Source organism: Convolutriloba macropyga, chromosome 7, assembly GCF_964194025.1.
Source record: "Convolutriloba macropyga chromosome 7, txConMacr16.3, whole genome shotgun sequence".
In the NCBI taxonomy this organism is placed as follows: domain Eukaryota; kingdom Metazoa; phylum Xenacoelomorpha; order Acoela; family Convolutidae; genus Convolutriloba; species Convolutriloba macropyga.
In genome coordinates this window covers 31123004-31136975 of record NC_134474.1, presented here as the reverse complement: position 1 = coordinate 31136975, position 13972 = coordinate 31123004, and the positions used below count along the sequence as shown (strand labels likewise).

At 35.5% G+C, this 13972-nt stretch overlaps 1 protein-coding gene across 2 annotated transcripts in view; it reads right to left on the bottom strand.

Annotated features, from left to right (window-relative positions):
- LOC142342205 (uncharacterized) overlaps positions 1-13268 on the bottom strand; it is a 117008-nt gene extending 103740 nt beyond the window's left edge. Inside the window, exon 1 of one of the 2 annotated variants that reach the window (XM_075393448.1) lies at positions 13184-13268. The gene's annotated coding sequence lies outside the window, so the exon portion shown is untranslated. Of the gene's footprint in view, positions 1-6637; positions 6654-13183 lie in introns of those variants that run through there. The other variant, XM_075393449.1, reaches the window with a different exon arrangement.
- Between the last annotated feature and the right edge of the window lie 704 nt (positions 13269-13972).

The window sequence follows — 13972 nt, the reverse complement described above, 5'->3', positions numbered from 1 at the left end:
TGGTTTATCACAAATGAACTCATTGCCCTTTTCTATCAACATAACATAACATGTCTTTCAACATAATAAAGGTGGTTATTTGATGGGTTGGACAACTTGCTGTGCAAAGCGCGGTTGTCGCTAATCTCCTTTGTTCAATTTTTATTCCCGGCAATGTTTTTAGCTCAACTTAGTCTCGTGGCAGTGTAAAACGCTGTCATTTGTTTTATGAAACTGAAGTTTCCAAGATATTACAGATTTCTGTATGTCTTATAACGTGCACTTCTCTTTCCAGTCACTTTCTGAATTGTGCACTCTTTGTACATCAAATTTGGATTTCAAACTTTCAGCAAAGTAATATAAAAATCCGATAAGCAATTAACTTAGAAAAATAAATTTATATTCTATTATAAATCTTTAGAGGAAAATTAAAAATCTGTGAAATGGGATAGAAGACCATCAAAATTTTGTTATTTGTCGTTCTCACAAAACAAATTTTTTCAGTTTGTTGACTAAGTGATAAATAGATTATATCAGGGGCAACAAGTTATCAAAAATAAGGATAAAGTGTGATGGTTTCAATGAAACATCAAGAAATTTAGAAGTTTTATTAAAGTTTCAAAGAACGAAATAAGAACTTACCTGACGAACTTTATTGCTGTGTCGATAAGTAATGGCTACAAAACTAAACTCAATTCTAATTTTGTTTTGGCGCTATCATTATCTTATTGACCTATCAATCATATGTCAGAAGTAAATTCTCCCACCAACAGAAACCTGATTCTAACATCCACCGACCTCCAACTAATGAACTCGATTGTACCCAAGCCATATATGATTCTCATGAAATGTTGATGAAAATAGAAAGTCACCTCCGGGATTCGGAGTTAAGATCTATTCACATGCCAGTCATGTAAAATATTTTTAGCTAATCTAAATTTTCTCTGTATATTTTCGCATAGATAACCACTATAAATACAAGCTAATTTTTGTATATTTTCAGTTCAAAATTTAATTTAAAATTCAACTTATTGAATTCTTTGACCCGTGTTATCGACCACGACAATGGTGTCCAGACCAGCTACAGACAGACAAATTTTGGATCTACAGAATGCAGAATCAGCTACTGCGTGGATTATGTCTTTTGTGGCGAAATGTCGCGCAGAGAAGAAAGAGGACAAGGTCAGCACCGATGGTACTGTACAGGACCTACAGGTAACCAATCTCTTTCTTAGTATGTGCGGGCAAGATGCAATTATTAAACTCAGGAGCCTAATGAGTCCTAGGAATTTGATAGACACTCCGTATAAAGACATCAGATTGGCGATTCAAAACTATATTTCTCCTAAAGAGAGAGTAGTAACGGCAGAAAGGGCTAAATTTTTGTCCGTTATACAAGGTGTAGGGGAGTCAGACGACGATTTCCTAGCACGTCTTAGAGAAGAAGCACGCTGTTGTGACTTCGAGAAACTGAAAACAGCGGCCAACCCCGAAGAGGAGTTGGTAAAAATAAAGTTTATCTCAGGTTTGAGGGACCCTGAAGCAAACTTAGACTACTAGACGGTATTAAAGCAAAACCAGCAATGTCGGTTACTGAAATGACCGAGAGTTTACAGTTCAGAAGTCAAGCAATGGCTTTTGCAAGTTCTTCATCAGGTAATAAGCCCTTTAATGTGAAAGAAGAAGTTGGGTTCAACTTCAAAAAGACCTTTCGAAAACCAAATGAAAAAATTACGGCTAATAGAAACAGCAACATGTGCACTAGGTGTGGAGGTAAGCCACACTCTAGTAGACCTTGTCCAGCGCTAAGTAAGAAATGCAACAACTGTGAAAAGGTGGCACACTTCTCAAAAATGTGTAGAAGCAAACCCCAACCAAATTCAGGTAAGTACAATAAACAGAATAACTTTTGCGAAGAAGAAAATGTTTCTTCAGAGCAAGCATCTCCAGCATCGGAGATGGGAATGTTTTATACTAAAGAACAAATCTTTAGCATGTCTGTGACATGGGAATATATCTCAATAAATAAATGCGAAGTAAAAATGCAGGTAGACACAGGTGCAGATAGCACAGTGATATCATCAAAAATATGGACTGAGCTTGGTAAACCTCAGTTGGATGGTAAGATAAGACATCTCAAAGCTTATGATTGTTATCAATTAACGCTTCTGGGATCACTTACTTGTGACGTTGAGTGGAACGGAAGCAGGCTCACTCAAAAACAACTTGCAGTTGTGCAGTCTGATAAAGAATTTGGACTACTTGGTAGAGACCTTCTACCCAAGCACGGCGTGAACAACATCACAGCCGAGCACCTACCTGCTGTGAAGGGTTACAAAGCTCATGTGAAGTTGATACCAGGAACACAGCCAATGTTCTGCAAAGCCAGAAAAATACCTCTACCTCTTCAAGACAAGGTCACAGAGAAGCTGGAACAAATGGTCAGACAAGGCATCCTTGAACCGGTACAGCCAGGAGGAGTCACTAATGCATCTCCAGTGGTGTGGCAGAGAAAGAAGAGTGGAGAACTGAGACTTTGCGTGGACTTGAAAGTGCACATCAATGGAAAGGTCATGGATTAGGACTACCCAATACCAGACATGGAGACGATCTTCCATAACCTACATGGGGCCTCATACTTTGGCAAAATTGACCTCTCAGATGCCTACTATCAAATTGAACTTGACGAAGAAGCAAAAGATATATGCACAATCAACACATCTCAGGGACTGTTCAAGATGTGCCGACTACCTCAGGGATTGAAAAACTCTTCTTCAATCTTCCAGAATTGTATAGAATCAACACTCAAAGGAATCAAAGGTGTTGTGATCTTTCAAGACGATGTGTTGGTGTATGGAACCACCAAGGAGCAGTTCGACAAGAGAATGCTTGCAGTCAAGAGTCAACTACGTGAGAAAAATTTTACTATTACTGAGAAAAAATCTAACTCAAAACCAGTCGATAGCGTTAGCTTTTTGGGATACTCCATTTCAAAGGAGGGAATAGCACCAGATCCCAAACATGTTGAAAAAATAAAAAAATGCAAAAGCACCAACTAAAAATAAACAACTCGAATCGTTTGTTGGGCTAGCTAATTTTTACGGAAGAATAATTCCTGATTTTGCAACAAAATTGCTACCCTTGAATAACATGAGAAATAGCGATTTCTCATGGGGCAAAATGCAACAAAAAGCCTTTGAAGACAAAAAAAATGAATTATGTGCTAACCCACTAGTACAGCCGTATAGTCTACAAAAAGAAGCAACAGTTACTACTGACGCCTCTGAAAAAGCCATTGGCGGGGTTCTTTCGCAAGAAGGACATCCAGTCATATATGTATCGAGAAAATTGACTCCAGCGGAGCAAAACTACTCGAACATAGAGCGGGAAGCACTGGCAATTGTCTTTGTGGTCACAAGATTGAAGCAATTCCTTCTTGGAAGACGATTTACCCTACAGACTGACCACAAACCACTCAAATATCTCTTTGCACCAGACGAGGAGATCCCGAAGACAGCATCAGCGAGAATCACAAGATGGGCAATAGCTCTACTGGGTTTCGACTATGAGTTGAAGTACACACCAGGGGAGCAGATACCCCATGCAGATGCTTTGAGCAGAATGGATTTTGACGAAGACGAATCCGACAACGATCGAGTGTGCTTCGCAATCAATAACATCTACTTCGCTCAGAGTGATTTGGTGACCCAAGCAGAAATCAAAACTGAACTTGGAACAAACAGACTCTTCCAGGACATAATGAAACGAATCAAAAGCGGCAATTGGAAACAATGTTCAGAAGCGGAAAAAGGATTCGAACAACAGAAAGATGCACTTACTTTACATAATGGAATCATCTTCAGAGGTGTTGTTCCTTTCATTCCACCCAAACTACGACACTTGGTTTTGGCAAAAGCGCATGAGACATATCCCGGAAAGAATGCAACTGAGGCATCAGTCAGAATGATAGCTTGGTGGCCTGGCATTACCCAAGACGTTCCACACTTTGTTAGTAAATGTAAGAATTGTCAATTGAACAGGCCTAGCCTGGGAAAAACAGTCTCTACGTGGCCAGAAGCCGACGTTTGGGAACGGCTCCACGCGGACTGGGGTTATGTTAAGGACCAAGGCAATATATTAGTAATTGTTGACGCGGGTTCTGGTTGGATAGAAGCCTTCCCCGCGGGAAATAGAACTTCAGAAACAGTTAAAATATATCTTAGTCAAATCTTTGCAAGATTCGGAATACCAAAAACTTTAGTTTCTGATAATGGTCCTGAATTTGTAAGTGGTGACCTTAAACAGTGGTGTGAATCACTGGGAATTAAGAAAATAGAATCACCCGTCTATCATCCAAGAGCTAATGGACTAGCTGAAAGAGCAGTTCAGACAGTGAAGCGGGCACTTCAAGCGTGGATTCCCAACCTTAATGTGTCATTTGGAGCATTCCTGCAAAGGGCACTGATGACACATCGCAACACTTCAAAGACGAGGAGCAAAACTCCAGTTGAACTCTTGTTGGGACGCAGAGTGAGACTACCAGCAATAGCAGATTTCGACTTGTGCGAACCCATTCTATTCAAGGCCAACGAAAACACAAAGACAGTTCCTGCTACCTTCATCATCAGGAAGGGCTTGAACACATCCTTCATACAGCCTGAAAACTCAGCACGGACCATTCTAGTGAGCGACAACCAAATTGCGAGACTAGAGGAGGACAATGTGAAAATTGAACCAGCAGTGGAGGAGACCATATCTCAATCAAAACTACAACCTCAGAACACAGATGTGGGACCTTAACATCAAGATGAAGCTTCTGCAGCCACATCATCTGCAGAGCACCAACAACCCGAAACCTCAGAGCCTTCACGAACATCAACCAGGAACAGAAAACAACCTGACAGATTTGGAGAACCTATACCCACAAACTTGCTTAAAAAAGGAGGGAGGATGTGATGGTTTCAATGAAACATCAAGAAACTTAGAAGTTTTATTAAAGTTTCAAAGAACGAAAGAAGAACTTACCTGACGAACTTTATTGCTGTGTCGATAAGTAATGGCTACAAAACTAAACTTAATTCTAATTTTGTTTTGGCGCAATCATTATCTTATTGACCTATCAATCATATGTCAGAAGTAAATTCTCCCACCAACAGAAACCTGATTCTAACATCCACCGACCTCCAACTAATGAACTGGATGGTACCCAAGCCATATATGATTCTCATGAAATGTTGATGAAAATAGAAAGTCGCCTCCGGGATTCGGAGTTAAGATCTATTCACATGCCAATCATGTAAAATATTTTTAGCTAATCTAAATTTTCTCTGTATATTTTCGCATAGATAACCACTATAAATACAAGCTAATTTTTGTATATTTTCAGTTCAAAATTTAATTTAAAATTCAACTTATTGAATTCTTTGACCCGTGTTATCGACCACGACATAAAGATTCAGAGGAGAAAACATTACATACACAGCATTTATCAGGACTGTGCTACCAACAATTGTCGTTTCGTTTAAAAGAAAATTGGGATAAATTAAAAAAAGAAATAGACTTAGTTTGAAAAGCGACAGAGTTTGAAGAGTTTACCACTGTTTCCAGCTTGTGAACAGTTGCAATATTCGAAAACAAAATTATAATTTGGAGACATTCTATTTATAATAAAAAGAAGCCATGCAAAATTTGAGACAAAATTTTTGAGTTATACATAAAATTTCCGTCAGATCATAAAATAATAGGAAAAATATAAACGTCGTATCAATATCTGCGTCGGATCATTTGTGGTTTTTGACTTGATAAAATTCTTTAAACATGTTGTTTAGAGCAATGGACACAAAATTCATCAGAATTTAATTCAAACATTTTTTTTTTCATTACTAGTTGAGCTCACGTTATAACTATCACAAAAATTGGTGCCATACAGAGCTACATGAGCATGGGATGATTGACGTTTGTACAAAATCAGCCATGTGAGCTCAAAAGTACAGAAAAGTGATAATGCAAGGAGGAAGAGAGAATTTAAACGAAATAGCACTGAGGCTACGCATAGGCTCGGACCACTTTCTTAGAAAAATTATAAACTCCAGCAAAACCTTTAGCAGTTTTAGAAAACACAAAAAAGAACTCAAGGTATTTTTCCATTATTTTCAAATTCTTTTAGCAGATAGAACCCAGGGTCACACTAAATTTTTGGATGATAGAATAATTATTCAAATTCTTAACAAAACCAGATTTTTTCTGATGAAAAACCATATTATTTTCCATGTTTCGAATTACCCAACTAGAGGTGACAAACTGTCGATAAAATCAAATTTTAATGAGCGTGTACCTAATTGCCACTGACATGAATTGATTTTTTTTTGTATTTGTGACTGCAAATTATGAAAATTAAGAAATATTCAATTATAGTGGTACGTTTTTAAAAATTATACTACAATTTTGACAGAGTACAATAATAACTAACTAATGATCTATTTCCGGATCTAATACCCAGAAGTAATGCCATGGTATTCGAAAGCTAGCAGATCTGAGGCAGAGTATTTAGTTGAAAACTAAAAGTTACTTGAAGTTAATAATTTAGTAAACTATTCTACAAAATCACTTCTTCAGTAGCTCGCTGAGAAGGAAAACCTCATAGTAAAGTGATACGAACAGAAATTGGTTTCCACGCAGAAATTCAAAATATTACAAATATAATCACAATAAAATGTTATGTAAACTGGCTTTTATAAAATATGATAGTCACAAAATATTACGCGAGCATGAACCCAACTGCAAAGAAACTTCAAGAATAATCAAGAAACGAAAAGAAAATATTTGATTATTTTGTTTAGTAAAGCGATGTAAAGAACTTCACCCTCATCAGATGCCTTTTGAAATATAAATTTTTCGGGATACTTGAGAGGAACTGAACTTCAGTGCACTCTTTCAACTTATCTGTTTGAGCCATAATCAATAATTGTTACTTTTCTTGAGCTTCAAACATAACACTGGACTAGAGATGTGATGATTAATGCTTAAGCTAATGCCGTTGCTAGCTAAAGTGTGTTACAAGCAAAGTTCGTATTATTCTAACTTTATGCGCAATTGCTTTTTGTTCATTAGAATGAATTACTTCAAAGAGTTTTTGGAGATCAGCTGCAACAGTAGGGTATGCTAAGAAAAGGAAGCAGAAAAAAGTATCCTGTTCAACGTGATGTACTACAATGAGTCACCATTATTATAATTCCTTACTTTGAAATACCATAATGCCTAATTAAAACAAAGCCTTTCCCTAGGAATTAAATTGAAACGTACAACACGGGTTGCTCATCATACACAGTTCCTAGTAAACATACTAGGTCATATATGATTCCTAGTATTCATACAAGGTCATATATGATTTGTATGATTTCTTAGTAGTCATACAAGGATCATATATGATTTCCTAGATATCATACAGGGATCAAACAAAAAAATTCAAAGCCTAAAAACTGTATATTTTTCATTTTTTGTGATGTTAAAAAATTTTTTTGAAATAATACAAGGTCATATATGACACATAAAACATTGATTGGTTCCATAAATTCTCGTACAATGTAATCAGAGGACATAATAAATTATTATATCGCAATTGCATTCCACATTTGATTTTTTGTGTGGGCTAAAAGAATAACTCTCCAACTTAAATATATTCAGAAAAAATTGAGGTTATCTGCAAAAATTTTTTTCAAATATTTTATATAAATGAGCATTTATAGGTATAAGCAGGCTTTAGAGAATATCAGAACTTTATTTATATATTTGGTCTGACTCTTTAATTGAATGCCCAATTCTGTACGAGATATTGTACGTTTGGGTCTTTTGGCGGATCACAAAGTGATGCCTGGGAATCACATAAGGGAGTCCTTGCCGATTGAAATTTTTAAAATACATAAATGGTTAGAAGTTTATGAGAAATAGATGTATGATTCTGTTCATGCTAAGATCATAAATGGTTTTTGTGCAGTCATACAAGGTCCGTATATGATTTTATAGTAGTCATATATGATTTCTTATTAGTCATACAAGGATCGTACTGGGAAATACGTTATGATTTGTATGATATCGTATATGATCCTTGTGTGACTACTGAAAAGTGGTGACCCGGGATCAGAAGAAAATATTTCGCATAGAAAACAGGCGATTTTCAAAATTTTCAAAATTTTATCAAAAAACTGCAATGTGTCTTTAATTTGCCTCTGAACGCGCAGCTATATAGAATAATTCTACACAACTTATATCTCAAAACCTGGCAAAATTTCATCAATATCAAAATGAAAAAGTTTGCCTCTTGTTTGATCTCTCTTCATCTGGTTAATCTTTGTATAAAAAATGCATCAAGGAAGCGCTTTTTACTTGTCAGTACAATTTTTATCCGAAAGACATATCTGAAATTCTTACTGCTAAGTAAAGTTTTTACTGTTCTAAAAACAAAAAAATGCGTTTAAAGGACAACTAAGTTTGGCACAATGTACACCAAATTTGATATAACATATGAAATCAATTAGGGTTTCAATGATTCTCGAAGTGATTTTCACGCGCTCAGTGGTGAGTCTAACTGCTTCAAGAGGGAGAGAGAGAGAGAGAGAGAGAGAGAGAGAGAGAAGGAAAGGTAGAGAGATAAAAAGAAACACGCGCGCGCGCAAGCAAGCACGCACGCACACACACACACACACACAAAGCGAAAAGGAGAAAGAAATAAAGAGTGAGAGAGGGCGAAAGAAAGAAAGAGAAAGAAAGAAAGAAAGAGAGAGAGAGTGGGAGAGAATTTCGAAAATTTTATTATCCTATTATGCTAGAGATTGTTGGCATTACATTATAGGACACTAAGGACTCTCACCTTGACGGAAAATGCTGAATAAAAAGTTTCCAGGCGAGCAAAACATATTATCATATAAAGAATTCAATGTGATTTGTTTTGAGCATCAAATGTTGAGATTTTTAGTATTTGAAAAAAAAAGTTTTAGTCAATTGCAGTCCAAAAAAAGGTTTCAGTTCCACAAAGCTCACATTTCAGTTATAAGCTTTACTTTGGTTGGGGAAGAATAACAAAAACCGCAGAAACTAAAAAAAATCCACGAAACCAGCATTAAAAAAATCAATGAACAGAAAAATGACATATTTTAATATTTTTTTGAAAATATACAGAAAAACAAAAAAAACGAAGTTTGGAAGAGTTCTCAATTAATTTTTGACTTTGAACTTAAATTGGGGAATCCTAGCTTATATTGTAAACCCGACAAAAAGCTTAAGAATTTTCTGGATTTTTTTTTCTCCTCTCGAAAGACTTATTTTGTAACTTTTTTTAGTATTGAACTGACCTATTAATAAATGTATGATGACATACCATTTTCTGGTGCACTTAAAAATTGAACGACTAATCTGCCCTCTGTTTGTGACACGTTCAAAATGTTGACAATTTTGTTGGATCATTAGTTTTAATGGCTTTTCAAAATCATAAATGTTTTAGAGATTACGAATAGAAGTCCTTTGTCCAATTTTCGGCTGAATTGAAAAAACTGATAAATAATTTAACGAGAAACTGCGGAATCTTTAGTGATTTTTTTGTTTTTTTTTCAACCTTACATCAATACTTGATCATCTGGCTCCAGAATCGAGTAGAAATAAAAAAAAACAAAGCAAATTTTGTTGTAATTAACTTTAAATTTTCCTAGCATTTGCCTTACGCCATAGACAGAATTTTTTTTTAAACGGGTTTATCTAATTTTATTTTTGCTAGGACCAATATAAATTCTAAATTCTCCTCATAATTTATTTTCTTTAATTATTGAAGCAAAAAAAAACGAGGCAGCCCAAAAAAATTTTGCTGATTTCATTGTCTGGAGAAAAATAGTGGACAGGAGAGAGAGAAAGAAAGAAAGAAAGAAAGAAAGAAAGAAAGAAAGAAAGAAAGAAAGAAAGAAAGAAAGAAAGAAAGAAAGAAAGAAAGAAAGAAAGAAAGAAAGAAAGAAAGAAAGAAAGAAAGAAAGAAAGAAAGAAAGAAAGAAAGAAAGAAAGAAAAGAGAGAGAGGGAGAGGGAGAGGGAGAGAGAGAGAGAGAGAGAGAGAGAGAGAGAGAGAGAGAGCGAGAGAGCGAGAGTCATTGAGTGAGTGGGTGAGTGGGTGAGGGAGGTAGTGAGTGAGGATTGATTGAGTGAGGAGTGAACAAATGGATGAGGGTGTGTGTGAGTGAGTGAGTGAGTGAGTGAGTGAGTGAGTGAGTGAGTGAGTGAGTGAGTGAGTGAATGGGTGTGTGAGTGTTTTTACATGAATTGTAAATAAAAATTCTTTTCACTAAAAGCCATCCAAATAAATACAGAAATCGTTTTTTGAGCACAACTGAAATGGTTAAGGTTAACGTTCAGGTTAAATTCAGATTGAAATTTTGTTTTATAGGTTTAATGGCAAAATAAGCATTTTCGCTTGGCATGGAATAAGACTTTTCGGATTTGAGAAGACTGCAATCAGATTGGAATTTGTGCAGACTGATTACGAAATCAAATCAATTTAATTCTGCTGAGTTAAAGTAATGATACCACTCATAGTGCTGAAAATAGACAAACTAGTAGAATCATTTCTCCTCAATAGACAAATTGGATTTCTGAACCTAAAAATAGCTGCACCATTTGTTCATTTGTATCTTTTCAAATCACTTCACTAATCTGAAAAAGTAAAGGTGGTCCAATTGACAGTGTGATTTCATTAACAAGTCAACAACTTAAATTCTGAGGAAAAGAATTGACATAATTTTGGAAAGTGCCTGTTACAGCTACGTTCGTTTTTTAAATCAAACGCTATGAAAAGTAGCGGATCTTAAAACAAGATTGAAATTGGTGTTAGGGCAGAATACTTTTAGCCGTGTATTTAATTAGGAATAATAGTTTAGTTTGAAATAGTTGCGAGACTAATTGAAGTAAATTAGAAGTAACAGTAATCCCAGGTTAAGGCTTCAGACCTAAGAGACCTCTGATTTGACATTGATCCAGACAAAAAAGGCACACTTGAATTCCAAAGATATGAATACTATGCCAATGGGAGTGTAGGGTAAAAGTACCAACTATTGCCTCGTTTTGGACAGAAAAATGTTTTATTGCATCAATATTAACTGAATTTAAAGTCTCTCCATGATGGGCTTCCATAACATAGTTTATGAAAAGTTTGAAATTTCTTAAAGAAATGGGCTCTGATTTTTTCACGGATTTAAATTTAAGATTATTACTAATTGGATTAGATATGATGAAGCCATCCCAGGACTCTAGAGCTCTGGCGAAAAAAACTGTTCTTAAGGTAATGCGATTTTATTTGAGGTCGAAGTGGAGAAATTTCGGAGGTGACCAGAATGCTGATCAGACAATGTGCTTGTTGATCAGAAAATGTGGGGGTTCGGTGCAAAGGAAACCATCTTCGATTAGCAAAACCAACTTTTAGACTTCGCGTTCTAGTCAGACCGTTTTCTATTACACATTTTTACGTAGTCAATTATGTCATAGACTATTCCCATTGAGTTGAAAAACAAAACTTTTTAATTATCATTTAAAATATTTTTAAAAAATGAGTTTTTAATTGACACCGTTTCTTGGTCGATAATCCCATCGCGACCCTATGGTTCAGCTGAAAAAGATACTTGTTAGCTCAACATTATATGGCAACATGTGGTCAGATTAATATGCAAACGTCAATCGGATATTGATGCGAATTATGATCAGACTATTTTCCAGAACTTTCCATGTGATTAGGCCATTTTAGGTACTTTTAATTGGACGATGATCCAGAATTTGCCTTCAGATTAGACCCCGCAATAGTCTCAATTTTGAGACCCCGCATACTGATCAGATGATTGTGCGATCATTGTTCAAACTAATTCGACAACTATCAATTGGTTTGAACAATGATCGCACAATTTAATTGGACGATGATCCAGAATTTGCCTTCAGATTAGACCCCGCAATAGTCTCAATTTTGAGACCCCGCATACTGATCAGATGATTGTGCGATCATTGTTCAAACTAATTCGACAACTATCACAACCGAAAAAATTATCAAGACCAAAATTAAAATTTAAAATCGGGGTTTATTTCCTATCTAAAATTATGTGTGTTTTTTGACAAAATTATTATTGTCAGATCTTACAAAAAAATTAAATCAAAAATACTTTCCCTCACCTTGTCTTTATGCAATCAGGTTATTCAACGGGCCTCCAGTTACGCTTTTGATCGTTACAAAATTTTTTGAACAAGCAGTTTGTTCATGCAAGGAACCGTTCGAATGATTATAATCGAATGATTATAATAATAGCTTCTAAGTTTTTATGCATGTAAGGATGAAATAAGCCTAACAATGCAAAACGGCTTACACAAATGATAAATAAACGTCACAAAAGCAAGAAAAAGTTTTTCCTGTAAAGCTCACGGAAGTCTTGAAATTGAGAGCCGAAGAGACTAATTGACAACAAGTGAAACAGTTTCCTATGGTTTCTCTTCAGCAAGCAAGAGTGCAGTTATAGACAAAAATGATTGGGCATTAAAAAATTGTATAACAAAGAGAAATTTTTTTGATGCATGTACTTTAAGATAAGAGTTTGTCAGAATCTTGCGGAATAGCTACGCACTCTCGCCTGAGAAGGGGACTGACAATTTGCATATATTTGCCTAAAATTTTGTTTCGAAGCAACGTTTATTCATTATTTTGCTTTTTTTCCTCAAATTTCCTTTTGTCCTGCGTGTTATGAAACGTGGCTAAATTGGTACTTTTGAAGAACTAAGAATATCCTAAAATTGTAGAAAATATTAGAAGTTAAGGAAGCATCCGACAAAGACATATCTGGTTGAAAAATCTCTTGAACTTCCTTTTGATATCGTTTCATTTCCAGCTTTCCAACATCAACAAGAACGACTTCATTAAAAAGCTTATTAATTTTTTCTTTCACAGCAAATGACCAATTGATCGTGCGCTCTCGATTCCTCCTTCAAACTTCACCCCCCCCCCCGCCCCCTGTTATGGTTCTCAAGACCGCCTTGAAATGAAATATAATTTGCAGTTTTTAAAAATATTTTCATTTAGCATGAGTGCGTGTAATTTCAAGAATTATGGTTATAGTGTTGGATCGAAATACGACTCAAAATATCAAATTATGGCGTCCCTAGACATAAGCCTGATTACAAGACATGTCAAATTCTTACCAACAGACAAGAAAGAAATCCAATCAGTAAATACGTCAAATAAATATTAAGTTCTCAATTTCCAACCATGCAAATTTTGCTTCATAAGAAGAGGTTTAAATATTTACGAATAAATTTAGATTTTTGTGTCCAAGTTAAGCAGAAGGAAAAAGGAAAGAACGTTTTTTTTGTGAATGTTGGAATGGATAAACGAAATATCAACAGAGAGTGTTTTTCTGAAATGTCAACAAATCTTTTCCTTTTGTTATTTTTCTACATAAGGAACAAGAGGCGTAAAACAGTGGACTGAAAATGTGAAATCTTTCCTACTTCATACTGCTTTGAAGGCAATAAGTGTGACTAAATCTAATTTTAAAGCTAATAGCTGTTGTTTGCCTACTTTCCAAATTTAAAACCACTCATCCGGACAAAGTCTGTAACCGAAAAACAAGCAAAGCAGCAAATTGCTCAACCTATCGCCACTTAACAGCAACACAAGTTAAAAGAACTAGTCACCAGCCTTTATTCAGGGCAACCCTTAACAACTTGGAGTACCTGCTCACATTTACGCCATATTCAGGTCAATTTTTTGGTGACTTTCCGGATCCCGAGACAATCAGAAAACTGCAAGAAATAATTGGAATACAACCTTAAGAAAAATTGAGAACCGCAGTGCAGCAAAAGGCAATAGTAATTGCAAAAATGCAAATGATCGGAATATGATAGTTAAAAAATTGTAAATAATAAAATTTGCTGTGAAATGTTTGCAATTTGATGGACCCAAGAAACTGTATAGTACGAGAGTTTCAA